The sequence below is a fragment of the Triticum aestivum genome, chromosome 4A, assembly GCF_018294505.1.
Source record: "Triticum aestivum cultivar Chinese Spring chromosome 4A, IWGSC CS RefSeq v2.1, whole genome shotgun sequence".
In the NCBI taxonomy this organism is placed as follows: Eukaryota; Viridiplantae; Streptophyta; class Magnoliopsida; order Poales; family Poaceae; genus Triticum; species Triticum aestivum.
The window spans coordinates 576,220,377-576,248,231 of record NC_057803.1 but is presented as its reverse complement, the minus strand read 5'-3'; positions in this window follow the sequence as shown (position 1 = coordinate 576,248,231).

The following is a 27,855-nucleotide window of genomic DNA, read 5'->3' as shown; positions in this document are numbered from 1 at the left end:
ATGAGAACATAACTGTTTATGCAACTTAAACTGAAATCAACATAGAGCAAGAAGTTAGAACAACAATCCAGTTAAAGAAATAGGTTTTAAAACATACCTGTTGCGCCATTGGAGTTTCAATTGGATCCTTCAAATTCGAAAGTAGTTGGTATGAGTAAATACAGTGATGCAACAGCAAGGGAGTATGGACCATAGCTACGGAATCTGACCTGAGAACAGTTGCTCTTCTGCTTTAAACGTGGAGTTTGGGTTAGCTGTGGTGGTCTTCGTGCTTTGGGCACTGCAGTAGCTTTACAAACTGCTCGTGTGGGGGTACTCTGTGGTGGACATGGTGCTTTGTCAACTATAAGTGGGTTACTATCCGCTGGGGTTGCGGTTAGATGGGTTGTAGCTGGTTCTCTGCCCAACTGTGTAAGTGTGCAATCTGGAAGAGTCTCGATTATGTGTGGTGGGGCTAGTTTGTGGGCCAGTACAACCATGGTTCTATCTGCATCAACAGACAGCAGCTGCAGCTAGTGCCATTGTGGAAGTCGCCGCCGAGGAAGCAACAACATGGGGGAGAGACGCCGTGGATGATGTGGCCAGTGATGGCGCCGTCGATGGAGACACACCATGTCTACTCGGTATCGAGCACCGGCAGCCCCGTGAGATCGAATAAAAGATAAAATCAGCGGTGAGTGCAAAACCTCCTTGGTTGCGCCGAGTTGGCCTCGGCTTCATCGGAGGAATTGGTGAGGGTGCTGCGGTTCTGGTGGGGCAGGTCAAGACGGCACTGTGGGGATTGAGGTGGCGCGATAGACCAGGAGAACGTCGGGGCGGCTCCTTGGAGGTGGAGGACGGGGCGGCTGATCCGGCGGGATGACGAGATCGACAACGGATCCTCGTCCGGTGCGATGGATGAGGGACGGCAAGCTGTTGCGGTGGACGACATAGTCGGGGAAGAGTCTCCGGCTGGGCGGCGGTCGGGAGGCCGACGGAGGAGCATGGGGTTTCGTGGGTTTTGGCAGCCTCGGTGTACGATTGGGGGGGGGGCGAAGGAGGAGGGGGGAGCCAGGTTTAGGGACGTGCTTGTTCGAAATGTAGGGTTAGTTACCAGCATACCCCCACCGGTTTTGACACCGCGACGTGGAGCTTCATTTCCGGCTGAGGGGTAGAAGGGGGATTTCGCATGTCTGGGCTGCGAGAGCGATTACAGATGAGGATGGAGTTCTCGCGCGCGTCCAAATTTTGGGATAACAAGGCGCGGCGCGGGTTGAAGACGTGGGAGTTTCAAAGGAGGTGAGACAAAAGATACTCGAGCTTGAAAATTTCGGGATAACTAGGATGCGAATTCCTTGTTCGGCAGAACAAACTTAACGTGTAAAAAAACAATTCATACAAGACACAAGAGAGTCATGTCCCCTTTTACTATATTGCTATAGATGCCATTGAAAAAACTACAAGAAAAATGTAAAAAAATCAGGAGAACAAGATTACCCTGCACAGTACCAAATCGATTCGCACTTCCCTCAACAAGAACAAAAAACAAATCAATTCCCACCAAAGAAAGAGTAATGTCCCTTTTTATATGATTACAGATGCCATGATCTCAAATTTCAATTTTTGAATCCACGTTATGTTGAATTCGAATATATCATTCGGTGACCTTGCGGTTTATAATTGATGTAGTCGTACATTTTGATCTTCCATCATATATGAACTTTTTACTCCACCATGTGAACATATATATTGTCGTCTACCATATGGACTAAATTTGAATCAATTTTCCTTATTTGAATACGATTGTTGTCAAGTTATACAATAATTTCAATATTATCTTGATAACAAAAAACATACATATAGCAGTAGTCATATTTCACTATGAACTACATGTACCATACGCTCTCCAATTCAAATATTTGTATCCATTTTATGTTGAATTCAAATCATAGTACATTATTGGTCTAGGTAGCGAGATGTTTGGGATAATCTAAACCCTGTTTTCATATGTATAATTTTTGGCTGAATTGGGACAAGTTTTCGTATAAGCCTCTTGCAAAACCAGAGATTCTCTCAACAAGCCTCGTAGTTCCGAGAGGGAACGTGTCACCTTTGTGTGCGAAACGATATACGCTGCTTCCCCCCTGATTTTATTTACAGAGGCAACATAGAACTATATGAGTGCCCTGTTAAATTTTGGAATTATTTCGGGTTCATTTGGCCTTTTTATACATTAGTTGAGTTTCTGGACTTTTAATGTGCATAATCTAAATATGAATTGCATGCACATGCTCCGATGCACCAAAGTGGGATGAAAAATCACATGTGTGTCCTTGGTTGAATTTCTAGGTCCCATGGAAGAAATGAGAATGAAATTCAAACATTTGGGCATCATGACTCGGCCGAGAACATCGAGAAACTTTGATTTTAAATTCATGTAAATCCAAAACTCGCCTGGAAATCATGAAACTTGGCATGGTGTCATGTCATGGCACTAACATGTTGTGGTAAAAAATTGGGCCGATTTGGAAGCTCGTGGTTCTAAGAGGGAAGGTGCCACCTTTGAGTGTGAAATGATATACGCTGCCCCCCCCCCTTTGAGTTTCTTAACAAAGGCAACATAGAACTACATTAGTGCCCTGTTAAATTTTGGAATTATTCCGGGTTTGTTTGCCGTTTTTATACATTAATTGAGTTTCTGATCATTTAATGTGCATAAGTCAAATTTGAACTGCAAGCACATGCTCTTGTGCACCAAAGTTGGTTGAAAAATCACATTTGTGTCCTCGGGTGAATTTCTAGGTCCCATGCAAGAATTGAGAATCAAATTCAAACATCTGGGCATCGTGGCTCGGCCGAGAACATTGAGAAACTTGGTTTTAAAATTCTTGTAAATCCAAAACACGTCTGAAAATCATGAAACTTGGCATGGATTTCATGTCATGGTACTACCATGTTGTGGTAAAAAAAATTGGCCGAATAGGAACAGATTTTGGTATAAGCTTCTTGCAAACCCAAGCTTCTCTCAAGAAGGCTCGTGGTTCTGAGAGGGAACGTGCCACCTTTGAGTGCGAAACGATATACGTTGTCCCCCTTGAGTTTATTTACAAAGGCAACATAGAACTACATGAGTGCCCTGTTAAATTTTGGAATTATTCTGGCTTCGTTTGGCCTTATTTACACATTAGTTGAGTTTTTGGTCATTTAATGTGCATAATTCAAATTTGAACTAGAAGAACATGCTCTCGTGCACCAAAGTTGGTTGAAAATCACATTTGTGTCCTTGGGTGAATTTCTAGGTCCCATGCAAAAAATGAGAATCAAATTCAAACATCTAGGCATCGTGGCTCGGTCGAGAACATTGAGAAACTTGGTTTTAAAATCATGAAACTTGGCATGGTGCCATGTGATGGTAGTACCATGCCGTGGTAAAAAAATTTGGCCGAATAGGAACAAATTTTGGTATAAGCTTCTTGCAAATCGGAGCTTCTCTCAAGAAGGCTCGTGGTTCTGGGAGGGAACGTGTCACCTTTGTGTGCATAATTCAAATTTGAAATACAAGCACATGTTCCAGTGCACCAAAGTTGGTTGAAAAATCACATGTGTGTCCTCGGGTAAATTTCTAGGTTACATGCAAGAAATGGGAATGAAATTCAAAATTCTGGGCGTCGTGGCTGGGTTGGAAACATTGAGAAACTTAGTTTTTTAATTCCTGTAAATCCAAAACACGCATGAAAATAATGAAACTTGGCTTGGTGCCATGACATGGCACCAACATGCTGTGGTAAATTTGCAGTCCAATTTGCGAAGGCGCACACATTAACAATCAACAAAGTCATTTTGGAACAAGTGCTGTCACGTTACAATCGGAAACACAAGTATTGTTGAAACCATGGACTTCTACTTACTAGTACCATTTACGTGCCGCCACGCGTCCCCATTTTTTATTAGCTAGGAGGCGCCATGCAGGGTAGCTATTTGAGTAGTACGAGAGGCGTGCGATCAGACCCCTACGCATGCTTATCGGGAGGAGAGCCCTTTGAGCTCCATCTGCCATCCACCTCTCTCCCAAGGTCTCCATTAATGGCGCTCAAGCCTCTGTTTAATGGCGTGGCTATGTCTCACTCGACTGAGATTTAAGAGAGAAAAAAGAAAATCTAAAAGCACGGATCTTGATGTAAGATCCGACGGACCTATATAGCATCTACTACGACTTATAGCAAGACTGATGAATATATAAGGACGGTTAATTGTTTTTGATCAAAGAAGGCCTTGTCCCTTCCGATTTTCATTACTGAAAACCACCACAATTCACAAGAAGTTCAGTACAACTCCAGCCTAACACGAAGGACTAAAAGCTACCAGATTGAAATCGCAACATCCCAAGAGGCCAACAAAGGCCAAACATCCGCACTAGAACCCAACATTACAACCGACGACACAATCCACATCCTAAACTGATTATTACATCAAAAGAAACCAGGAAACTGAAGGAAGCCCAGCAGCAACTAGAAGAACAGTAACGCCAGGGTCGCCACAGCAAGAGTTTTCTTCATCCCAGCCTCGCAACATTGATCTTCCACAGAAAGATAAGGACGATTAATTGTCTTACATAATTAGAAAGATAATTAAAAAAGCCACACGCGGCTATGCCCGAAATACACAAGGGCAAAAGAAGAAGGAAGACAAGGATCTGGCTCGCTGATCTCTACTTTCTTGATGCGTTGCTGCAAGCCACGTGAACTAGTCTCCGCGGCGAGCGGCGATGAGATCTTTCGTGTCCTCAAGACGCTGCTTGAGAACATCCATGGATTCCTCCACCAGCCTTTGGCGCTTGTTGCGAAGCATGTCATTCTCGTTCATAAGTTTCTTGACGATGACGCTGGTCCTCTTCAACAAGGCACTGGTCTCCTCCTGCTGGTCTGCACTTCGGACGATCTTCTCCCTCAGCAGGTCGCGCTCGGCCCGGAGACTCTCATTGCCCTCCCTTAGTGCGCCGATAGCCTGTTCAAACGAGGCTTTCATATCGTCCTGCAACCTCGCAAAACGGGAGATCTGATCCATCTGGCCATGGGCGATCGCATGCATGCGCCTGTAACAGTCGTCGCCTGCACGCAAGAAATTTTCCCAGGCCGCCACGACACGGCGGGACATCTCTGCCGCATTCTTGGCGCGGCGGGACATCTCTGCTGCTTCCGCGGCGCGGCCGGACCAGTCTGCTGCATCGACGGCGCGGCGGGACCTCCGTGCTGCTTCAGCGGCGCGGCGGGACCTCTGTGCTGCTACTTCCACGCGGCGGGACATGTCGGCTGCTCTCGCAGCAAGGCGGGACATCTCTCGTGCTTCCGCTTCCATGCTTGCCTCTCCCTGGTGGCAATCTCTCGACTCAGAACTCACGCTGGCCATGGCAGATGCAAGGGAAGGATGCTGAATGGCTTGTTTGTTTTTGTGGATGAGGAGTTGAGGAGGAATGCGCAGTCATCTTGGCATACTAGTATTTATAACCGAGTACTAATACGCTCCTAAGTGGGAAACCGTTTAGGTTGTGATCGGTGTGAACAAGTTTGCAATTCAATATAGCGTGGAGTAATTTGGAATGTGACGAGACGCAAGCTCAAAATTTATTGACGGTTCAAGTTTCGAAGTGCGGCACTATTCCCGGATGGAGTACTTCTTTTTCTACTCTCCCCTTTCCGGTTTTATAGGGCTTATCTCAAAATTTTAGTTTTTCCATTTTATAAGGCTCAATTTGGTTGTTCCCCAACACATGTTCAGATTCCAAGGTGCATTAAATCATTGCATGCAAGTATTCAGAGAAAATTGACCAATGCATGTACTTTATGCATGCATGCATTGCCATTAATGCATTGATAAACATAATTTTTTATCGCCACCAAAACCCACCATTTCTTAAGCTAAAGTAGACCAAGGTAATCCCTATATTAGCATATTACTAAGATAAACAGAAGGCACTGTAGAAACATTTAGGACGTGAGCTTGTCAATCTGAATGTGGAGGGACACAAGATTAGCCCCGGCCAGCAGCTTGGGCGGAACAGTTAAGAAGGTCAGCTCCTGCACGTCGACGTCGTCGGGATCCTTTCTGCTTGTCACCTCCATTTCCACCTTGACGGCGTCGGTCGTGCCTTTGGGCTCCCCTGGCGGGCCGTTTGCCCACAGCTTGGCCACGTAGTGTGGCAGTGGGAACGCCCCTGCTCTGATGCAGACGACCGACACGATGATAGGCGCACCGATGTCGAGCATGCCGCCGACCAAGAAAAACGCGCGGCGGTCCTCCTCCACGAACAGCAAGAGCCGTGGCTCCGATAGTGGCACTTGCAGCTGGAGCACCTTGCCGTACTGGATCATGTGCATGGGCATGGGATGCGCGGTGCTGATGTGGTGGTAGAGCGCCGGCGGCAGGCCTTCGTAGCCGCAGACGGGCATGGGGCATTTGCAGGGTGCGAGCGGACACACGCTCTCGTGATCGGTGAGCTTGTGGTAAGTGATGTAGAGCCCACAGCCTTCGTGCGGGCACTCCACCCTCACCGACGAAAGGACGGAGTCCACCGTCGTGTTCCGCACGTCGAAGCCACTGCCGCGCTCGCACTTCTAGCACTGCCATTGGTTCTTGGGGTGCTCGACGTGGCAGTCCACGCAGGCCAGGTGCCCTCCCTTGCACTGCAGAAATCAACCGAACAGCACATCAATCAAGAAACCTGCACCTTGCTCAATCAGCCGAACGGATGAGGTGTATTCAAACCTCATACACTGGAGGCGTCAAGGGGCGGAGGCACAAGGGGCAGTGGAGCACGGTGAGGTCCATCGAGACCTTAGAGAGCTCCATCGTCGGGTCCTGTTCGGTCTGCATGATCTCGCCCTCCTCATGCACAACCATCTCTCGACTTGGGCTGGGGTATTACAAAGCTTTACCGTCACATATTTTATACTACTTCAAGGTGCATTAAATCAACACATGCAAGTATCAAAAGGAGAGTCACGGCATGCATGCATGTGTTTGTAATTAATGCATCGGTAAACGCAAATTATTGAAATATTCGAGTGCAGTGCTTTGATGTGTCGCGTCAACTCGTACATCAACGAGAAGTTTGATTATCCTCTCCCTCGCCGACTTAACTGCACCTGCCTTTGGCTGTATGACAGGTTGGCCACACACCTGTTGGGCCCACCTGTCATACACGCAAAGGCAGGAGCGTCCCTCCCTCGCTGATGAGCGTGGTGGTTGGCAAGACTAGGAGAAGCTTTCGCTACACGCTCTCCCTCCCGCACGTGGTGGACATGCAGCAGTTCAATCGGTGTCAGATGGACAGAAGCATACTGTAGTACTCCTCCAGTGCAGTAGTACTCCATCATTGTTCGACTTCCCGAAGAGGCGAAGTTCCAAGCGCAGCCCGGACGCTCGTGTGGCAGATTCATGTGTAGAGTAGTCTAGGATAGCGTGTACCGTGCCTATAAGCTTAGAATCGTTGGGGTCGGCTCCAAGCTATGTGGCCGTCTCAAAGTTTTTAAAAAAAATTTAAAATAGTCTTCTGGCCCTACCTGACACCCTGGTGATTGTAGTTTGCAAGCTCATCTGGTCAAGACAGGAATATATATTTTAATTTGTTTTTTTCTTCAAAAAGGGGGGACTCCCGGGCCTCTGCATCAGAACGATGCATATGGCCACATATATTTTAATTTGTGGTGGGTAAATGTTAGAGGTTGCAGCAAATATATTGTACACTGCGGGTCTTTCAGCCAAGTTTAGAGGCAAGCATGTGGGGCCAGTGCTATGATGTGTCGCGTCAACTCGTACAACGAGGAGAAGCTTGATTTTACTACACGCCTTCTCCCTCACCCATGCGCGCGGTTGCTCACAAATGAGGATAGGCTTTTACTTAGTAGTACTTCTACAACAAGCTATCTGTCCCGCTCGCGGTGGACGGACATGCAGCAGTGGATTCGACACTGTAGAAGCAGTATCATTGTTCGTCTTCTCAAAGAGGCGAAGAGCCAAGCGCAAACCGAACGTTGCAGTTGCGAACATTGGAGCACGCATATAGCCAGGCTCTTGCATGGGACAAAATTGCTATCTGAGCCCACTATTGTACTAGTATGTACAACTACTTGCTAGTATAGCCCTGTAAAACAGAAAGGAGTATTTGCCCTTCTAGAGATTTCAACAAGTGACTAGACTACACCGAGACGGAGTACATATGGAGCAAAATGAGTGAATCTGCACCGTAAATAAATACTCCCTCCGTCCCATAATATAAGAGCGTTTTTGACACTACACTAGTGTAAAAATGTTCTTATATTATGGAACGGAGGGAGTACGTACTAGTTCTATCGTTTTCCTCTCCGAGATGCACAATATTGAGTATACTGACTAGTCTCTTTTTGACACGCATTTACGTTTTTTACACAGTACAGATGCAAGCGCTCATATACACGCGCATACACTCACCCCTATGAACGCACACACGCACGACACTATCATCTTGAAAATTACGAAGTCACCATAGGCACCTCGTCGTCGACGGGTCCATAGGTGCTTCAATGCCAAGGAGAGAGAGGGTAGCGGTTCCCGAGACATTGAACGGTCAATGATGCATCCTCAATTACATGCAGAGGGAATTGATTGGAGAAGCATAATAGAGCCAGCACGATGTGATGCAACAGAGTTTGGACTCTTATATAATAAAGGCGCCCCACCACTCCAATCCATCGACTCCCAAGTCTCTGCCAACACTGCTCACTCCAATCCAAGACCAAGTGACCAGAAGCCACAAGCACCTATGGAGGCGATGGACGCGAGCGGCAGTCGGCTGTGCCAAATCATCCAAGGCGCCGGCCTGCGGCCCCGCACCGTGCAGCATTTCCAGACGGTGCTAGCAATCGCAGGCATCGTAGCCCTCACCGACGCCGGCTTCGCCTCTCACATGGACGACATGATGGTCAACTCCATCCGCAAGTTCACCGCCGTCAAGAAGCGCGCGGACGACCTTGTCGTACTGCTCCAGCCCGCGTGCCCAGGCTCCTCATTGCCTGCCACCCTCATCGGCCTCCATGGTGACGAACTCTTTCAAGCCCTGGTGGCCCTGCAGGTGCCAGAGGTCGCGACGAAGAATGTGCACCTCGAGGCCGCGCTCGCCACGCAGCGCCTCGCCATGCAAGAAACCATCGACCTGCACATCCACGTATACGAGGAAATCATCTACATAGGCCACTACAAGGCAAGCGAGGATAGAAAGACGTTGGCCTTGTTCCAGCGGCTGGAATCTTTGGACGCCATTGTTCAGAAGCACGTCGACCTGGCCACGAAAGCCGCTGCTACTTAGGCGCCGTTCGGTGGGCCGGCGCCCTGAGTCGAGGAGGTGGATGTTGTTGATGGATGCATCTCTTCTTCTTGCCTCCTGTAACCAGCACTGCATCGCCTCGTGGCCTTAATGTTTTATTAGTATAGTACTCCCTTCGTTCCCAAATATAAGTCTTTCTAAACATTCCAGCAAGTGACTACTACATACGGAGCAAAATGAGTGAATCTACACTCTAAACTATGTCTACATACATCTGTATGTTGTATTCCATTTGAAATAGTATCTAAAAAGGCTTATATTTATGAACGGAGGGAGCATATGGCATTTTTATTCCAGTCGTAACGTTTTCACTGTGAGGTGGGGCCATAGTTGAGCAAACCCACCCCGCCCACCGAGCGTCGGCCGAGTTTAGAATTAGAAGAGAGAAACAAGGGAGGAGAGCTAGCTGTAGCATGGACGCTGTTGTCAGATGGGACTCGTGTTTATAGAATAGGAGTACTGAGCACTCGTGCCTCTTTTTTTGAGGGAAAAATTAGTCGTATGTCTAGTACCACTAGTTGGGTGCGTGCGACCTATAGCTGTCGTCACTTTAGGTCTCCTTTTCGAACCGTGGCTACGCTTCACAGTACATATTATTTCACGCATTTATCCTCCTATATGTACTCCTAGGCTATTTCCACGTGCTCCCATTCACCGACATGTGGGACATGGAGCATCTGGGTCATAGTGCATGCACGACTCGGAGCATATGCCGGGGTACTTTACATTTCAGACCTCATGAATTTCATGCAAACCCCCCGCAGAAGAATAAATAAATGAATGAATTACTACATGAAACTGGATTATTTTCGTGGAAACCGGAGCACGTTCATTAAATTTTGGACATAACACGTTTATAAAAAATGACCGGACCGCTAAGGGCCTCTTTGATTTTTTCGGCAAAAAAGGGCCTCTTTGATTCGCAGGATACTGAAAACACAGGAATGGGGAAAGTATGATGGCGATGAACCGAGACGAGGAGAACTCTAACTCAGTTAGAGGTTAGAGTTAGATTCTAACCCTGAACTAACTCTAAACCAAAGAGGTGTATGGATGGCAGGGTTAGATTGACAATAAATGTTCTATCTCAATCATTTGACTAGTTTGGACCCTATTTCCTGCCGGATTTGGAGGGTGCTTGGATACGTTTTAGTTCCGTGACTAAAAGTAGTGAGACTAAAACTTGCTAGCCTCACCCATGCTTGGATCCAAATACTAAAGAGACTAAAATCAAGTTAATGAGCATTTATTATCCTCCAAACCCTCCAATCCAGAACTCGCCTGTGTTAAAGGAGAGGAGTTAAATGAGGAGAGAGATGACTAATCCACATTTTAGTAGGGGTACCCCTGACTAAATTTTTTTGTCTCAAGACTAGTTTTAGCCCCTCTTTAGTCAGGGATGCTTGGAACTTTTTGCCTCTTAAAGAGACTATTTTTAGTCAGACTAAAATAAGTCCCTTGGATCCAAGCACCCTCTTGGTGTGGCCGGCTCTTCTGTGGCCTCCTCCCGCTCATAATTGACATAAATGAACCATCTATACAAATCAAGCATGCAAAACATGATAATTTTTACTTTGTCCATACAAATGAGACATCCCACTTAAACATACAAGTCGTCAATCAAGCTTCACAAAATAAAAAAACACTTCATGAAACAAAGAATGAGCTAACTCATCACAGAAGTCATTCACGATAGGGAGGGAGCCCGGAGCCCCTCACGCACCGAGGGAGGAGCTCTCCATTGTCCCCGTACTTCCCGGGAAAAGCCCCGCCCTCAACTTTTAACTACGCGAAAATAGTTCGAGCTTGTTCGTTCTATATAAATACAGTAAGTAATGTATGTTTATTCACCCATGGGGTTGTTCAATGAATGGAGGGGCGGGGAGCACAAGTGAATAATATTGTAGTACTACTAGTAGTAGTAAGTAGGAGTCGTATAGTAGTCACCTTAAATAGAGAGTTTCTTTTCTTTAATGCCACGTACACAAATTGAAACGCTTGTTGTGGAGAGAAAAAAGATAATCACTCCAATATATATGGACGCAGGGGCGTGAGCGCTTGCTTTACTAGGGTTGCTCTCTTCATTCTCTCATCCTCTCCAGATATAAACAAGACATCAATAGCGACATTTTCTCTCTGCTCACCGCTGGTCACAGATCCGACTGGATCCCTTCGGTCGGTGTGTGTAGAGGACTAAAAGGTGCATCGTTCACGCGGTCATCGCCGCCGAGGGAGGAAACCCACAACTGCCGGAGGGGCCCGATCCTCTGCCCATGCCGTTCTCTCTGACACAGCGCCGGCTCGGGAGGTCCTCCGACCCTTCTTCCTCCCTGTCGTATTGTCCGCAGATCCAACCTGCCGCCGCCGATATCCCGGCGACCCTCAGGTATAAGTTCTTCGAAAGCGGCCTTGCTCTACTGCCCCAGCTCCCCACGTGTCTGCATGTGCATCTTTTTCTACTCCCATCAGCTCTTCCAAAGCCACCTAAATTTTTAGTATTATTAGAGGTAAAGCTACTTCATGCATTCGAATCTAGGGCTTTGTTCAAACAACGAAGAAAGGGGGAAAGTTGTAGCATGAATCTAGGACTTGATTCAAAGAGGAAATAATATGGTGAAAGTAGTAGAGACCGGATACCCAACCGGTCTCTTGGCTGAAAAGGGAAATGATGGGAAAACACAGTACAAACTGGATAAGGAACATATCTATTATTGGTTGAAAAAAGGATAGAAAGTGGCGGCTGGTGGACAAGTCAACCGAGTATGTCTAGGATTAGATTTGCTGCCATCACATAGTAAAAGGTCTCCAGGATTAGATTTGCTGCCCTCACATAGTAAAAGGTCTCAGGATTAGATTTCCTGCCCTCACATAGTAAAAGGTCTCAGGATTAGATTTGCTGCCCTCACATAGTAAAAGGTCTCAGGATTAGATTTGCTGCCCTCACATAGTAAAAGGTCTCCAGGATTAGATTTGCTGCCCTCACATAGTAAAAGGTCTCCAGGATTAGATTTTCTGCCCTCACATAGTACAAGGTCTCCAGGATTAGGTTTGCTGCCCTCACATAGCATGAACAAACTCGACATCACCACTTTATGCCTCCTTGTAGGTAGATTGTGCTGATGTGTCCACTGTCGCATGTCCTTATACAAACCTTTTGCTGTTGTTAATGTAAGGGCGCATGTAAAATGAAGCGATCACACTGTTACCTTAGGGACATGTCTAACCAGTGTTATTGTTAATCTAATGCCTCCAGTGATAAGATGCAATTAAACTGTGTTACAAATGGCACTCCTGCTGTTTTCCCCAGTATGATAAGTAAGTTGCTCCTTTACGCTGCTGAGTGTCCTGGTGTCGCCACGGTCCCATGCCCTTAAACCAACTCTTTAGCTGCTGTAGATTTACTATGTCTGGTAAACAAGCAATGCCACCATTAAAGTAATCCCATATTTGAGGAATCTCATTGTTGATCGTAACGCTTCTGGTAACATGAAGCATTGCTGACGTTTTAAAATTTCTATTGTCCTTGTGTGATTGCCATGGACATAATTAAGATGCTTCTTTTCATTTTGTATATGTTTCATATATTCTTATTGACCAGCAACTGTTTACTTTCTATCTTTTTGTGCAGATAGGGATATCCATTTCACCTTGTTGCTATTGTGACCTTTTGGTGAACTGCACAAAACACTTTTTTTGGAATGAGTGTCTTGTGCAGTTCAACTAAAATGTCACATGGGCAACATCTCTCAATTTTGGTGGAACTGCACAAAATGGTGATTGGAGTTTCCAAAATCTCCGTCTAGTTCTGCTGGTAATCTCGTGCAACATTTTATTAGCCTTTGCAAGATGAGCCGTCACTGTCACCACAATGGCACTTTATTTTAGTGGAACTTCACAAAAGGATAACAAAATTATAGTTGCACCTTACATGAGCCGGACAGCCAACCTTAATGTTCCTCAATTTTAGTGCAACTACTAAGGAAGAACCTGCCAGCTCACGAGAGCAAGTACTTCTTGCTAGCTGAATGATGCAATCTTTGCTTCATTTCAGGTGAACTACAGAAAAAGGCACATGAATTGAATCATGGAAGTCCAGGCAGGCTTCATCCGAGTGGAGCTGCAGGTTGAGTAAAGGAGGCCACTATTAAAGTGAAATCATGCTCTCCTAGTTTGTGCTATGCAAACAGGAATACTCAACTACAGATGTTGTGATGGTCAAGAGCATTCACCAAGTTCTTCGATTGTATGACATGGCTAGCGAAGATGGATTTAATCCCGATATTCACTTTATCAAAAGGCTCTAATGGGTTGGTTTTGAATCTTGCAAGCTGGGAATCAGTGAGATGTGTAGGCATCTTTTTTGTACTTATTATTTGAATCTTATTTGTTGGTTCTAAATCTTGCAAGCTGGGAATCAATGAGATGTGTAGGCATCTTTGTTGTACTTACTATTTGGATCTTATTTGTTGGTTCTGAATCTTGCAAGCTGGGAATCAATGAGATGTGTAGGCATCTTTGTTGTACTTATTATTTGGATCTTATTTGTTGGTTCTGAATCTTGCAAGCTGGGAAACACGGCATGATGATGCAGATGACAACAACCATAACAAACAGTTCAAACTTGGTAGTATTATCTTTGTGAAAGTGCGACAAATGTGTTGATCGTGTGCGTCCTGAGAATAATAATTCTAATTGTTGTGCACGTTGATCCTGTGGCACTGATAGAACGAGCGAATGCATTGCTTGTTTTAAGTATAAATTTCTATTAGAGCTAGTTAAATTTAAGTAAAGTGACCACTAACTCCTGTTATTACAGTACCAATACAGACCCGCTCGTGAACCGACGTGTGGCCGAGGGTGCATCTTCTGCCGGGCGTGCAGCGGACAAGGGAGGGGTAGTAACTATTGTTGCCTGTACACACTCAGCTTACTGTTGAATCCAGTTCCCCAGGAGCTGAAAAACGAACTGCTGCCGCCGCCTACACACTCGTTCACTCGAAGAGACTCCAATGGCGATCCGAGGGGTGAGCCTGCTGGATATGGACTTCAGCAAGGAGTTCCCCTTTGAGTTCGCCGTTCAGTCCTATGGCTGCACCAAGTTGAATGTGTTGTACACCAACGATACGGACTCGGTGAAGCTCTGCCTCGCCTCAGTCCTATGGTTGCACCAGGTTCTGGAGCATTCGCCCGTTTCATCGGCAGCGCCGACTGCACCTTCGCTACGGTGGAGAGAAGGAAGAACGCGACGATTCGGCCATCTGGTGCAACAAGCTTGTCGACATCCAGAAGCAATACAAGATCATTAGCAACGGGCAGGAGAAGGACTCCGTGGTTGACATCGCTGAGACCATCATCGACCCCTGATACGCCAACATGAAAGAAGATGACCTGAACACGTGGGAGGTACCTCTGAATCTAGCCTACATAACCTACGCGGCCAAGGACGCATACGCATGCTACGACATGTACAGGCAGATCTTGGACATGAGGGCGTGTCTACTTCCCGTAACCGACGAGTACACGGACAGCCGCAACGTCATGATCAAGCGTGCCAGGAAGGTCTAGATGTTGTCCTTTATCTGTTTATAAGCACCTTTATCATCTGAGTGTTTCATGCATTAGCCTATGTGTCGTAATTATCTGTTTTGTCCGAAATATTTCTTTTAAGAACCCATTAACCAGATTGCTTTTTTAGTGGCTATTTGCTTATGTATGTAAACTAGTTCACTTGTCCGTAAAAAAAACTAGTTCACTCGGCTGCCGTGCTTTGAATCTCCTTCTTCCCAACATATTCCCCTACTCAGGTGGACCAAGCAGGTCTCTGAATTTTCTCCCACTTTCTTTTTCGATGTAAACTGAGTTTTCTCCCAGTACTTTCCCCTAGAACCAACTCAACTGTCCCACATCTAGCCTAAAAAATAATAATACCCCACGTACTATTAAGTCATCAAATTAAAATGATATTTTATTTCATAAGTTGAAAGTTCTTACAAAATAATAATAATAATAATTGTTTATATATAACTTGGCAAGTTAACTCCTAGTGATTGCGTACATAAGCTTGCAAAGATTTTACTGACGTGCAATCATGTGTTTATGTTTTTATAACATTTCTCCGTCTAGCCCAACATGATATTTTCACCCAGCCCAGCAAGTCCGCGGATTTCGAGAAAAATGCAAATGGGATTTAAACGGGCTGCATAGATGCTACATCATTGTTTCACCCAGCCCACCAAATGGACTAAAAAACGTCCCCCCCTGTCGGTGTCAAAACCGGCGATCTTGGGTAGGGGGTCCCGAACTGTGCGTCTAGGCAGAAGGTAACAGGAGACAGGGGACACGATGTTTTTACCCAGGTTCGGGCCCTCTCGATGGAGGTAAAACCCTACTCATGCTTGATTAATATTGATGATATGGGTAGTACAAGAGTAGATCTACCACGAGATCAAGGAGGCTAAACCCTAGAAGCTAGCCTATGTATGATTGTTGTTCTTGTGTCCTATGGACTAAAACCCTCCGGTTTATATAGACACCGGAGAGGGCTAGGGTTACACAGAGTCGGTTACAATGGTAGGAGATCTACATATCCGTATCGCCAAGCTTGCCTTCCACGCCAAGGAAAGTCCCTTCCGGACATGGGACGAAGTCTTCAATCTTGTATCTTCATAGTCCAGGAGTCTGGCCGAAGGTATAGTCCGGCTATCTGGACACCCCCTAATCCAGGACTCCCTCAGTAGCCCCTGAACCAGGCTTCAATGACGACGAGTCCGACACGCAAATTGTCTTTGGCATTGCAAGGCGGGTTCCTCCTCCAAGTACTTCATAGAAGATTTCGAACACAAGGATAGTGTCTGGCTCTGCAAAATAAGTTCCACATATTGCCATAGAGAGAATAGTATTTACACAAATCTAATCTGCTGACGTATTCCATAGCGTGACATCACACCATGGCCAAACCTTTATTCGAATCGTTTTTACTGTCCCACCTCAGCGCGTTTCGCAAGGCGGTTTCCTTGGCACGTCTTGTCGAAGCAGAGATCGTGTCCCCTTATTCCGGGATTCTCATCAATACGGGCGTGGGTAACCCAATCGGCCATTGATTACGGTGCTTGGGAGATAAGCGAGTTTTACCAGGCTGGTGGGGACGCATCGTTGCGTCCGCCCATATAAGGGGATAAGGATCCACCTTTTTCATCCACGCCTTCTTCCTCCTTTGCTCATCCATTTCCGCGCACTCGAGCTCCAGCGCCCAAGTCTGCACTCCCCACCTCAACCTTCTCCAGCCATGTCCGGAGCGGGAGGCAAGTGGATGGTCTCCTCCGTCATGGAGGGACACATCAAAAAGCCGAGGAAGGCCGGATATTTGTCCAACGACATCACGCACCAGCTCCTCGAAGAGGGGCAGCTCATCCCCACCCCGGGGCCCCATGAGAGGGTGGTGTTCCTCCCCCATTTTCTCCGTGCACTGGGCTTCCCTCTCCACCCATTTGTCCGGGGGATCATGTTCTACTATGTCCTCGATTTCCATGATCTGCCCCGAACTTCGTCCTCAACATCTCGGTGTTTATCATCGTGTGCGAGGCCTTCCTCTGCATCCGTCCCCATTTCGGCCTATGGCTCAAGACTTTCAATGTCAAGCCAAAGGTGGTGCGCGTTAACCAGGCGGAGTGCGGAGGCGCCATGGTGGGCAAGATGCCCAATGTCCTATGGCTCGAGGGCTCCTTCGTGGAGACCCTAAAAGGATGGCAATCGGGGTGGTTCTACATCACCGAGCTGCGTGACCCTGAATGGGTCGTAGCCTCGAGTTCCGATCCGGACCCCCTACGTGGCTCACCTCCTGGAAAGAGACGGGCCTGTCGTGGGGTAAAAAAGGAGAGCCGACCGGACTTCAGACATGCATCCAGAATCTGGTGAACAAGAAGCTCAAACTTGTCAATGTAGTCCAGGTTATGCTCATCCGCCAGATCCTCCCGTGTCAACAACGGGCTTTCAGCTTGTGGGAGTTCGACCCGGCGCAACACCGAACTCTGAGCAGGCTCTTCGACACGACATACGAAGATGCCTGGAAGGTGCTATTCAAGGGCGCCGAGGCTCTCGCATCCGCGACTGAAGATCGCGGGTTCAGCACACAGCGTCACGCTAACGCGGTAAGCTCTACCTATTATAGGATATTTGTCTTTCATAGTTTGACTCTATGCGGGATCTAAACTCCCGTGCCTTTGACAGGAATGGCTGGAGAAGGCCGAACAAATTAACTGTCCGGCCCCTCTGTTCGAAGACCCAGCCGATGCTCGCTTGGCGAAGCTGCTGGCTCCAGCCCCTTATGTGGTGACAGAGAAGAAGGTCAAGAAGAAGACCACGGGAACTCGAAAGAGTTCCCGGTGCTTGGTGGTATCGGATTCGTTCAATGACTCTGAGACGCACTCCTCCCGTGAAGACGAGGAGGAGGAAGAAGAAGCCTCTCCCTCTCCAGCGGGGGGAGGAAAGAAAAGGAAGGTCGCCCCGACTGGGGAGGCCGAAGGGTCCAATAAGGGGAAGACCCTTCCTCCGGACTACTCCACCAACGCCGACGACGGCGAAGAGGAGTGGCCGCACAGGGCCAAGCCCCTGGCGAAGTCGTAAGTATTCGGACACCAGAGTAATTCATAGTGTTCCTCCATTGCATGGCTTCTCCTTACACCGAATAATTATGCAGTCCGCCCAAAGACCGGCTCGACGTATCGTCGAGCGATTCCCTGGATTCGTCGGATGTGAATTCACTTCCGACCGCTACCTCCCACCGCCCCACGGATGACGCCGAGGTGCTGTCCCAACAGGTTCCAAGCCAGGAGGAGGTGGTCCTGGAGGCGCCGCAAGGCGACCTCCCGGACTCCAGGCGCAAAGGGGATAAAACCCCCAAGGGCTCCGAGTCAGGCCTTGAGCCGGACACCGCGCCGGAACCTTCAACGGTTCCGGACTTCGGCAGGCAGCCTCCTTCCAAGAGGAGCAAGCCTACCGAGCCGGTGACCTCCATCCAAACGGAGGCACCGACCAATTTGCTGGAGGTGCTTAACGGCGCCTCCATCAACGAGGAGCACCGCACTATTATGAGTGCGGTGATCCAGAAGGTTCAGTCTGCCAAGAGCGGACTGACTGATGCCTGTGCCAGCCTTTTAACAGGCTTTCAGGTAAGTAAAGAATATGTAAAAATATTACCGCATAGACAGTAGCCCCTAATGCTCTGTTTGGCGTTCGGAAAGAAAAGCCGAATAGAGGATCTAATAACATTCGCAGGAGTCTAACAAAAGTAAGTCAATACGCGTATGCAGGCTTCACTGCTGGCGTCCGCCGCACTGACTGCGGAGGTGGACACGCTGAAGCAGAACCTTGAGCGGTCCGAACAAGAGCTCGGCCTTGCCAAGAAGCAGCTCGAGGATAAGGAAGGTAAGAGATACCCTATTTAAATATATAAAAGGTGCAATTGCAAAAAATTACAGGATTAACGTGGCTATTGTAGGGGCCACAACTGAGGTGGCGACCCTTAAGCAAGCGCTGTCCGAGGCCGAGAAGAGGGCGGCCACGGAGCACACCGAGCGGGAGAAGTATGAGGTGCAGGTTGGCGAGGTGCAGCAAGAGCTCCAGGCTCTCATGAAAAAACATGAGAGTTTGGAGCTTGACTCAAAGACGCGAGAGTCCGAGCTCGCGGCGGCCATTGAAGATGCCAAGTCTGCCAAGGCCGAAGCCCAGAAGGCCTTCCAGGAGGTGGAGGCAATAAAAATGATAGCGGCGGGTAAGGCATTCTTTATGCAAAGCAAGCACGTGAAAGTGAATTACTTGTTACTTACCCAAATCCGGAGCTCTCCAGGAGCATTCGCAGATTTGCCCCATAGCGTGTCAGATGCCGCTGCCTTCTACCGAGCCGAGGATGGGAGCTCGACGGAGAAGGTGTTCTGGTCTCAGTATGCTGAGGCCGAACACCCGGTGCCCTTAAGCGACCAGCTGAAACAGCTGGTCGAGCTCCATAAGGTGGCCGAACAGGCCATGAAGGGCCTCATAGTCCGGCTGTGGCCTGGAGAGGCCATGCCTGGGAGCTACTTTGGGCTGGTGAGGCGGCTGGTGGAGGCTTGTCCAAGGCTCGAACTCATCAAGCGCTCCGTATGCATCGAAGGTGCCTGTAGGGCGCTTGCCCATGCGAAAGTGCACTGGGGCAAGCTAGATGCTGAGAAGCTTGTGAAGGACGGGCCACCGCCGGGCAAGGAGCATCGCAAGCCCGAGATGTATTATGAGGGCATTCTGAAGGGTGCCCGCCTTATGGCGGATGAATGTACCAAGGATGTAATTTTTGAATAAACTCGCTCGTTTTGTCCTGTGCGTTGAAAACTTGTTCATATGCGCTAAGCAACGCTTTTTGAATTTAAAATATTACCTTCTGTGTGGCTATTTATTAAATCTGAGAGATGGCGAGTCGTCGGCTTCTGCCCCTGAGCCACTAGTGCTGGGGTGTTCGGGATAAACCTGAGCGCTCTTTTTCCAATTTTTGGGTCCTTCGAGGGAGGCACTCAACACAACGAACAAGGCAATCGGACTATAATGCTTGAACACCCTCACTTAGCCATAGAATTCTATAATTTTAAATTTCGGCGAAGCCCCTAGTATCCGGAAGACCGAGTTCGGGGCGCTATCCACGCCTAGGCCGGACAAAGCCGATTCCTCGCTCTAAGCGGCATAAGTCTTTAGGGACTCGAAAACCTCTCGAACAGCGACCAGCTCTCGCCTCATCATGATGGTCAGTTTTAGCTTTCTCTACTGAGGTGCTTATCCCAGCTCAACTGGGGCACAATCGCAGTAGTTCTCCTAGTTCTACCTTAGCCGATATAACGGAACGTAAGGCACCAAAACATAGGAGCCGAGCAAACCCAACTATTGACCCAAGACATGATTCAGAGCCGATGCATATGATGCTATAAGTTCGGGGTGCCGCACTTGTGAAAGTGTTCGGACTTCTCACACCGTATTGTGGGGGTACTTAAGCCCCTGGCGTATTGGCCGTACCAAAGTGCACGGGTGCAACATGTCATTAATGAACATATATTCGTAAAAGAGATTAATGCAATAATAGACAAAAGCTGTGCATTGTTTATTTAAAAAGACTGCGATCAAAGCAGAACGATACAAATAGTGCGATAAGCAAAAGGTGGGACTATTTAACATGTCCTTTCTAGGGGCAGGCTGCGGAATGGTATGCGAAACAGGTATATTGCTCGTTATAGAGACCACCTAGGAGTTCCATGATGCAGCGTAGCCTTCTGCTTCCCTGGTTCTTGCATCGTTTGTGCGGCAATTGTACTGCCGGGTAGGCCTTTCCAAGAATGGAGTCCTGAAAGTAAGAGAAAATTAAGAAATTGGCAGCCCCTAGTTTGGTTTAAGCCGTGTTTAGGGCGTGCCGTGATAGTGCCCCTCCCCCTGTGCCCATGGTATTTCCAGGGCGTAGTTATGTATGCGCAGCACTGGTTTCACAATTTCGCGAGGGCTGGGGTTGGGGCCGCATTGCTACACTTGCTCGGAACGTGCCAGTTGGTCTTGTTGTAGGTTACTCCGGGCACGCTTGAAGATGTCCGGAGGTTTAATAGCCGGACTGGAGAATTGCCTTGAAAGGCTGCTTTGCACTTCTGCTGCGAGAGCCGCCGTGTGCTCCTCCGTTCGGAGAGAGCGTTCGGTGTTTCCATTGACCGTAATGACTCCTCGAGGGCCTGGCATCTTGAGCTTGAGGTATGCATAGTGCGGCACCACATTGAACTTTGCGAATGCGGTTCGTCCGAGCAGTGCGTGATAGCCACTGCGGAACGGGACTATGTCGAAGATTAACTCCTCGGTCCGGAAATTATTCGGGGATCCGAAGACCACCTCAAGTGTAATTGAGCCTGTATAGTTGGCCTCTACACCTAGTATGACGCCTTTAAAGGTCGTTTTAGTGCGCTTAATCCTTGAGGGATCTATGCCCATTTTCCGCACGGTATCCTGATAAAGCAGGTTTAGGCTGCTGCCGCCGTCCATAAGGACTCTAGTGAGGTGAAATCCGTCAATGATTGGGTCTAGAACCAATGCGGCGAATCCGCCATGACGGATGCTAGTTGGGTGGTCCCTTCGATCAAAAGTGATCGGGCAGGAGGACCATGGGTTGAACTTCGGGGCTACTGGCTCCATCGCGTATGCATCCCTTAACGCACGCTTCCGCTCCCTCTTGGGGATGTGGGTTGCGTATATCATGTTCACCGTCCGCACTTGTGGGGGGAAGCCCTTCTGTCCACTATTGTTCGGCGGCCAGGGCTCCTCCTCGTCGTCGCTATGTAGCCCCTTGTCTCTGTTTTTGGCATTTAACTTGCCGGCCTGCTTGAACACCCAACAATCCCTGTTGGTGTGGTTGGCTGGCTTTTCGGGGGTGCCATGTATCTGGCATGAGCGATCGAGTATTCGGTCCAAACTGGACGGGCTCGGAGTGTTTCTTTTGAATGGCTTTTTCCGCTGACCGGATTTAGAGCCTCTGAATCTGCATTAACTGCCGTATCCTCAGCGTTGTCGCTGTTAATGCGGCGCTTTTGCTTGTTGAGACGCGACCTGCCATTGTTGTCCTTGGTATCTGAATTACCAGGGCTCTTGGTCATGTTATTGCTACGAGCCAGCCAGCTGTCTTCTCCCGCGCAAAAGCGGGTCATGAGTGTCGTGAGTGCTGCCATAGATTTCGGCTTTTCCTGTCCAAGGTGCCGGGCCAGCCACTCATCACGGATGTTATGCTTGAAGGCTGCTAGGGCCTCTGCGTCCGGACAGTCGATGATTTGATTTTTCTTTGTTAGGAACCATGTCCAGAATTGTCTGGCTGATTCCTCTGGCTGCTGAATTATGTGGCTTAGGTCATGGGCGTCTGGTGGTCGCACATAGGTGCCCTAGAAATTGTCGAGGAATGCGGCTTCCAGGTCCTCCCAACAACCAATTGATTCTGCTGGCAAGCTGTTAAGCCAATGCCGAGCTGGTCCTTTAAGTTTGAGTGGGAGGTATTTGATGGCGTGTAGATCATCTCCGCGGGCCATGTGGATATAGAGGAGATAATCCTCGATCCATACCGCAGGATCTGTTGTGCCATCATATGACTCAATGTTTACGGGTTTGAAACCCTCGGGGATTTGATGATCCATTACTTCATCTGTGAAGCATAGTGGGTGTGCGGCGCCTCTGTACTGGGCTATATCACGACGCAGCTCAAACGAGGTTTGTCGACTGTGTTCGGCCTGGCCGGATTTACCGTATCCGGCGTGATGATTACCGTCTCGTGCCGTGGGGCGCCCACGCGATCCATAGATCGATCTTGTTTGCCTTGCCTTGTCCTCCAATATATCTCGCAGGTCTGGTGCATTTTCCCGTGCCTTGGTATTTTTTGAGCGGTGCCGGGGTGCGGCTTGAGTGGAGGGCCGAGAGGCCTCTTTGTCGCGGCCACGAGGTGGCCGGTCGGCCGCATCATGCGCTGGTGATGTAGGTTTAGGTGCTTCCTCCTCTAATCGGGGTAGCACCCTGCGCTTTGGGTAGCTCTTGGAGGGGCGTTCGAGTTCATACTCTTCGGCCGCAAGGACTTCAGTCCATCTGTCGGCTAGCAAATCTTGATCAGCTCTAAGATGTTGCTGTTTTTTTCTTGAGGCTACTCGCCGTGGCCATAAGCCTGCGCTTGAAGCGCTCCTGCTCGATGGGATCCTCAGGTACGACAAATTCATCGTCATCAAGGCTTGCCTCGTCTTAGGAGGGAGGCATGTAATTATCATCCTCGACCTCTCTGTCTGCCGCTCTCTTATGAGGGCTGGCTTCTCCATCCTCCTGTGCTGAATCTTGCTGGAGGAGGTTTTCTTCCGCACTATCCGGAGTGTTATTATCCCCTGTGCCGGAATCACCGTTTTTGCTTTGGCGGGATTTAGAGCGGCGCCGCTGACGTCGGCGCTTAGGCTGTTTCTTGGAGGGGTCATCCTCCGCTGTTCCATCACCATCGCCTTCTTTTGGGGTGTCCACCATGTATATGTCATACGGCGAGGTGGCTTTCCAGTGCCCTATAGGCGTTGGTTCTTGATTGTTTCCTGCATCGGCGTCCATACCGTCAATGTCTTCGGAGTCGAAGTCGAGCATGTCGGTCAAATCATCGGCAGTGGCTACAAAGTGGGTGGTGGGTGGGCTTTGAATTAATTCATCATCCGCATCCCAACCTTGCTAACCATAGTCCGGCCAGGGCTCTCCTGATGAAGAGAGAGACTTTAGTGAATTCAGAATGTCGCCGAAGAGCGAGTGCTAAAAGATGTCCACGGCGGTGAACTCCATAATCGGCGCCCAATCGGATTCGATCGGCAGGGGCGCAGAGGGCTCGGAGTCCAGAGAGGAGTCCGGCACCTTGGAGTCATGGTCTTCGCAGGGGACAAGGCCGGTGTTCGGCTTGGTCGCCGTAGAGATTGCAGCCCCTGAGGCGGTGTCTAACCACCCATCCTCGGTTGGCGTAGTCGGCTCCGAGCTAAGGGTCGGAGCGGACACGGGTGCGGCCTCCAGGGCACTGTTCAGCGGCAGAGCTAGATCATGCCCATCATGACAGTGCGGCGCGCTTGGCTGTGGCTCGAATCTGTCGAAGATCAAGTCCCCGCGGATGTCAGCCGTGTAGTTCAGACTACCAAATCTGACCTGATGGCCAGGGGCGTAGCTTTCGATCTGCTCCTGATGACCAAGCGAATTGGCCCGCAGTGCAAAGCCGCCGAATACGAAGATCTGTCCGGGGAGAAAGGTCTCACCCTGGACCGCATCGCTGTTGATGATCGGAGGAGCCATCGGGCCTAAAAGTGACGACACAGAGGAACTCTCAATGAAAGCACCAATGTCGGTGTCAAAACTGGGGGATCTCGGGTAGGGGGTCCCGAACTGTGCGTCTAGGCGGATGGTAACAGGAGACAGGGGACACGATGTTTTTACCCAGGTTCGGGCCCTCTCGATGGAGGTAAAACCCTACTCCTGCTTGATTAATATTGATGATATGGGTAGTACAAGAGTAGATCTACCACGAGATCAAGGAGGCTAAACCCTAGAAGCTAGCCTATGGTATGGTTGTTGTTCTTGTGTCCTACGGACTAAAACCCTCCAGTTTATATAGACACCGGAGAGGGCTAGGGTTACACAGAGCCGGTTACAATGATAGGAGATCTACATATCCGTATCGCCAAGCTTGCCTTCCAAGCCAAGGAAAGTCCCTTCCGGACACGAGACGAAGTCTTCAATCTTGTATCTTCATAGTCCAGGAGTCCGACCGAAGGTATAGTCCGGTTATCCAAACACCCCCTAATCCAGGACTCCCTCACCCCCGCTGACAGGTCGGACCCACCAGCTATATCTTCGCACGCAAGGAAGTGCCTTCTTATTACGCGCAAAATAACGATGTCCATCCAACGGTAGTAGTGCTTCTTCAACCTCTGGTCTTCTTGCTCCAGCCGCCCAAAGCAGCGCCGGTCGTGCCGCATGCTCCTGCCTCCCGTGGCCGGCTGTGCTGCCGCGAAGGCCTCACCGCCCCCTACTATTCCCACCGCTGGCCAGGCCCTGCGGCGACGACAACCTCACACCGTAGCCGAACCAGTGAACCCTCGTACTCCTCTCCGCGCGGGCTTCTACTGCCGCGTCGTCCCCTTCCTAGGCCTCGCCATCGTCCACCGCCATGGCGCTCTCCGCGCGGCGTGGTCAACGTGGTCAAGGAACGACTTCCATCGGAAGAGTACTGTACGTGGAGAGGCTGACAGCTGGGTCCACGGCCACACCCCAGTTTTTTTTGTGATTTGCCAAGCAAGTCACTTTGTGAGGCCTGTTGGGCTGCAAATCTTTCAAGACAAGGAGAGCTTTCATTCGGCTGGCCAAGAAAATGGCCCATCAGTAATGAGAAACGGGCTGTACATTTTTGAAACACATCAAACCGGCGATTAGTTTCAAATATCTTTTTTTTCATTTCAAGATTTTAAATTACATTAATTCTTATGCGTGGAGAATTTTTTGGATTTTATATTGATATACATTTATTTTTAAAATCAGTTTGAATGTGAGTCGAAATTCGGGATCAAAAACAGTTCACACCGCACCGAAATATGCAAAATTTCGTATAATTTTTTAACCGTGGCCACAATTTGGGCTGTAATGCTAACAAAAAGAATATGGGCTCCAAAAAAAACCTTAAGAATTAGCAAATGGGCTGAAAATTATTAGAAATAATGGCAGATGGGTTGTATGTTGTTTTCCATAGATTTGAGGCTTTCCTAAAAAAAGGTTGACGCACAAGCAGTGACTGTTGGATGTCCATCCAACGGCCGTCGTGCTTCTTCAATCTCTGCTCTTCCTGCTCCAGCCGCTCAAACAAGCACCGACGGTACTGCCTGCTCCCTCCTCCCCGCGGCCGGCTGTGCTGCTGCGCAGGCCTCACTGCCCCATCGTACTCCCATCGCTGGCCTAACCATCCCTCTACTCACCCACACCTGCTGTTATTCTCCAGCGACGGCAGACGAACCAGTAAACCCTCGTACAGTCATACTCCCCTCCGCGTGGGAAACAAATACAACGGCCGAGTCTTCCCTGCCTCTGTGTCATTCCCTTCCTAGGCCTCGCCGTCGTCCACCACCCTGGTGCTCTCGGCGTGGCGTGGTCAGCGTGGTCAACGACCGACATGCATCTGAAGTGGACTGTACGTGGAGAGGCTGACAGCTGGGTCCACGGCCGCACGCAAGGAAATGCCTCCTTATTACGCGCAAAATAATGATTTCCTCCACCTGACATCTAGGACCCACCGAAACGGCCTCTGTATTTCGCGAAAAAAACATTACCGCCGCTGACAGCTCGGACCCACCAGCTATATCTTCGCACGCAAGGAAGTGCCTCCTTATTACGCACAAAAAATGAATACTCCCCCTGCTAGCTGGGACCCAGTATAGTGGGCCTACTAAGTTGACGGGGACGAAGGGCTTTGTCAACGTAGTCAATATGCATGATTCTGGCTCGACTAGCCGTACGATGTCCATCCAACGGCCGTAGTGCTTCTTCAACCTCTGGTCTTCTTGCTCCAGCCGCCCAAAGCAGCGCCGGTTGTCCCGCCTGCTCCTGCCTCCCATGGCCGGCTGTGCTGCCGCGAAGGCCTCACTGCCCCCATACTACTCCCACTACTGGCCAGGCCATCCCTCCACTCCACTCACCCACACCCCCTGTTATTCTACGGCGACGGCAGCGCAGCCGAACCAGTGAACCCTTGTACTCCTCTCCGCATGGGCATCCACTGCCGCGTCTTCCCCGGCTCCGTGTCGTCCCCTTCCTAGGCCTCGCCCTCGTCCACCGCCATGGTGTTGTCGTTGTGGCGTGGTCAATGTGGTCAACGACCGAATTCCATCGGAAGAATACTGTACGTGGAGAGGCTGACAGCTGGGTCCACGACAGCTGCAAGGAAGTGCCTCCTTATTACGCGGAAAATAATTATTCCTCCACCTGACAGCAGGGACCCACCAGACGCCCACCAGTATATCGCAAAAAAAACATTTGCCCCTAACTGTTGGGACCCACCTGACGGGCCACCATGTTTCGCGAAAAAAACGTTCCCCCTGTTGTCAGCTCGGACCCACCGGAAGTGCCTCCTTATTACGCACAAAAAATGAATACCCCCTGCTAGCTGGGACCCACCTTGGTGGGAGGTTGACTTGTGGGCCTACTAAGTTGACGGGGATGGAGGGCTTTGTCAACTTAGTCTATATGCACGATTCTAGCTCCAGTGACCATACGATGTCCATCCAACGGCCGTAGTGCTTCTTCAACCTCTGGTCTTCTTGCTCCAACTGCACAAAGCAGCGCCAGTCGTGCCGCCTGCTCCTGCCTCCCGTGGTCGGTTGTGCTGCCGCGGAGGCCTCACCGCCCCCTACTATTCCCACCGTTGGCCAGGCCCTGCGGCGACGGCAGCCTCACACCGCAGCTGAACGAGTGAACCCTCATACTCCTCTCAGCGTGGGCATCCACTGCCGCGTCTTCACCGGCTCCGTGTCGTCCCCTTCCTAGGCCTCGCCGTCGTCCACCGCCCTGGTGCTCTCAGCGCGGCGTGGTCAATGTGGTCAAGGAACAACTTCCATCGGACGTGGACTGTACGTGGAGAGGCTGACAGCTGGGTCCACGTCGGCAGCAAGGAAGTGCCTCCTTATTATGCGGAAAATAATGATTCCTCCACCTAACAGCAGGGACCCACCAGACGGGCCACCGTATTTTGTGAAAAAACGTTTCCCCCCCTGAGTGCTGGGACCCACCAGCTACACCTTCGCACGCAAGGAAGTGCGTCCGGGCAAAAAAAACGATTCACCCCCCTGACTGCTGGGACCCACCAGCTACATCCTCGCAAGCAAGGAAGTGCCTGATAGTCGGGACCCACCTGGTCGAAGCGTACGTAGCATTGTCATTCTGGTCGCGAACGTGTACGTACATATATACTGGTGGACGTAGAGGCGCGCACGTGTTGTAGT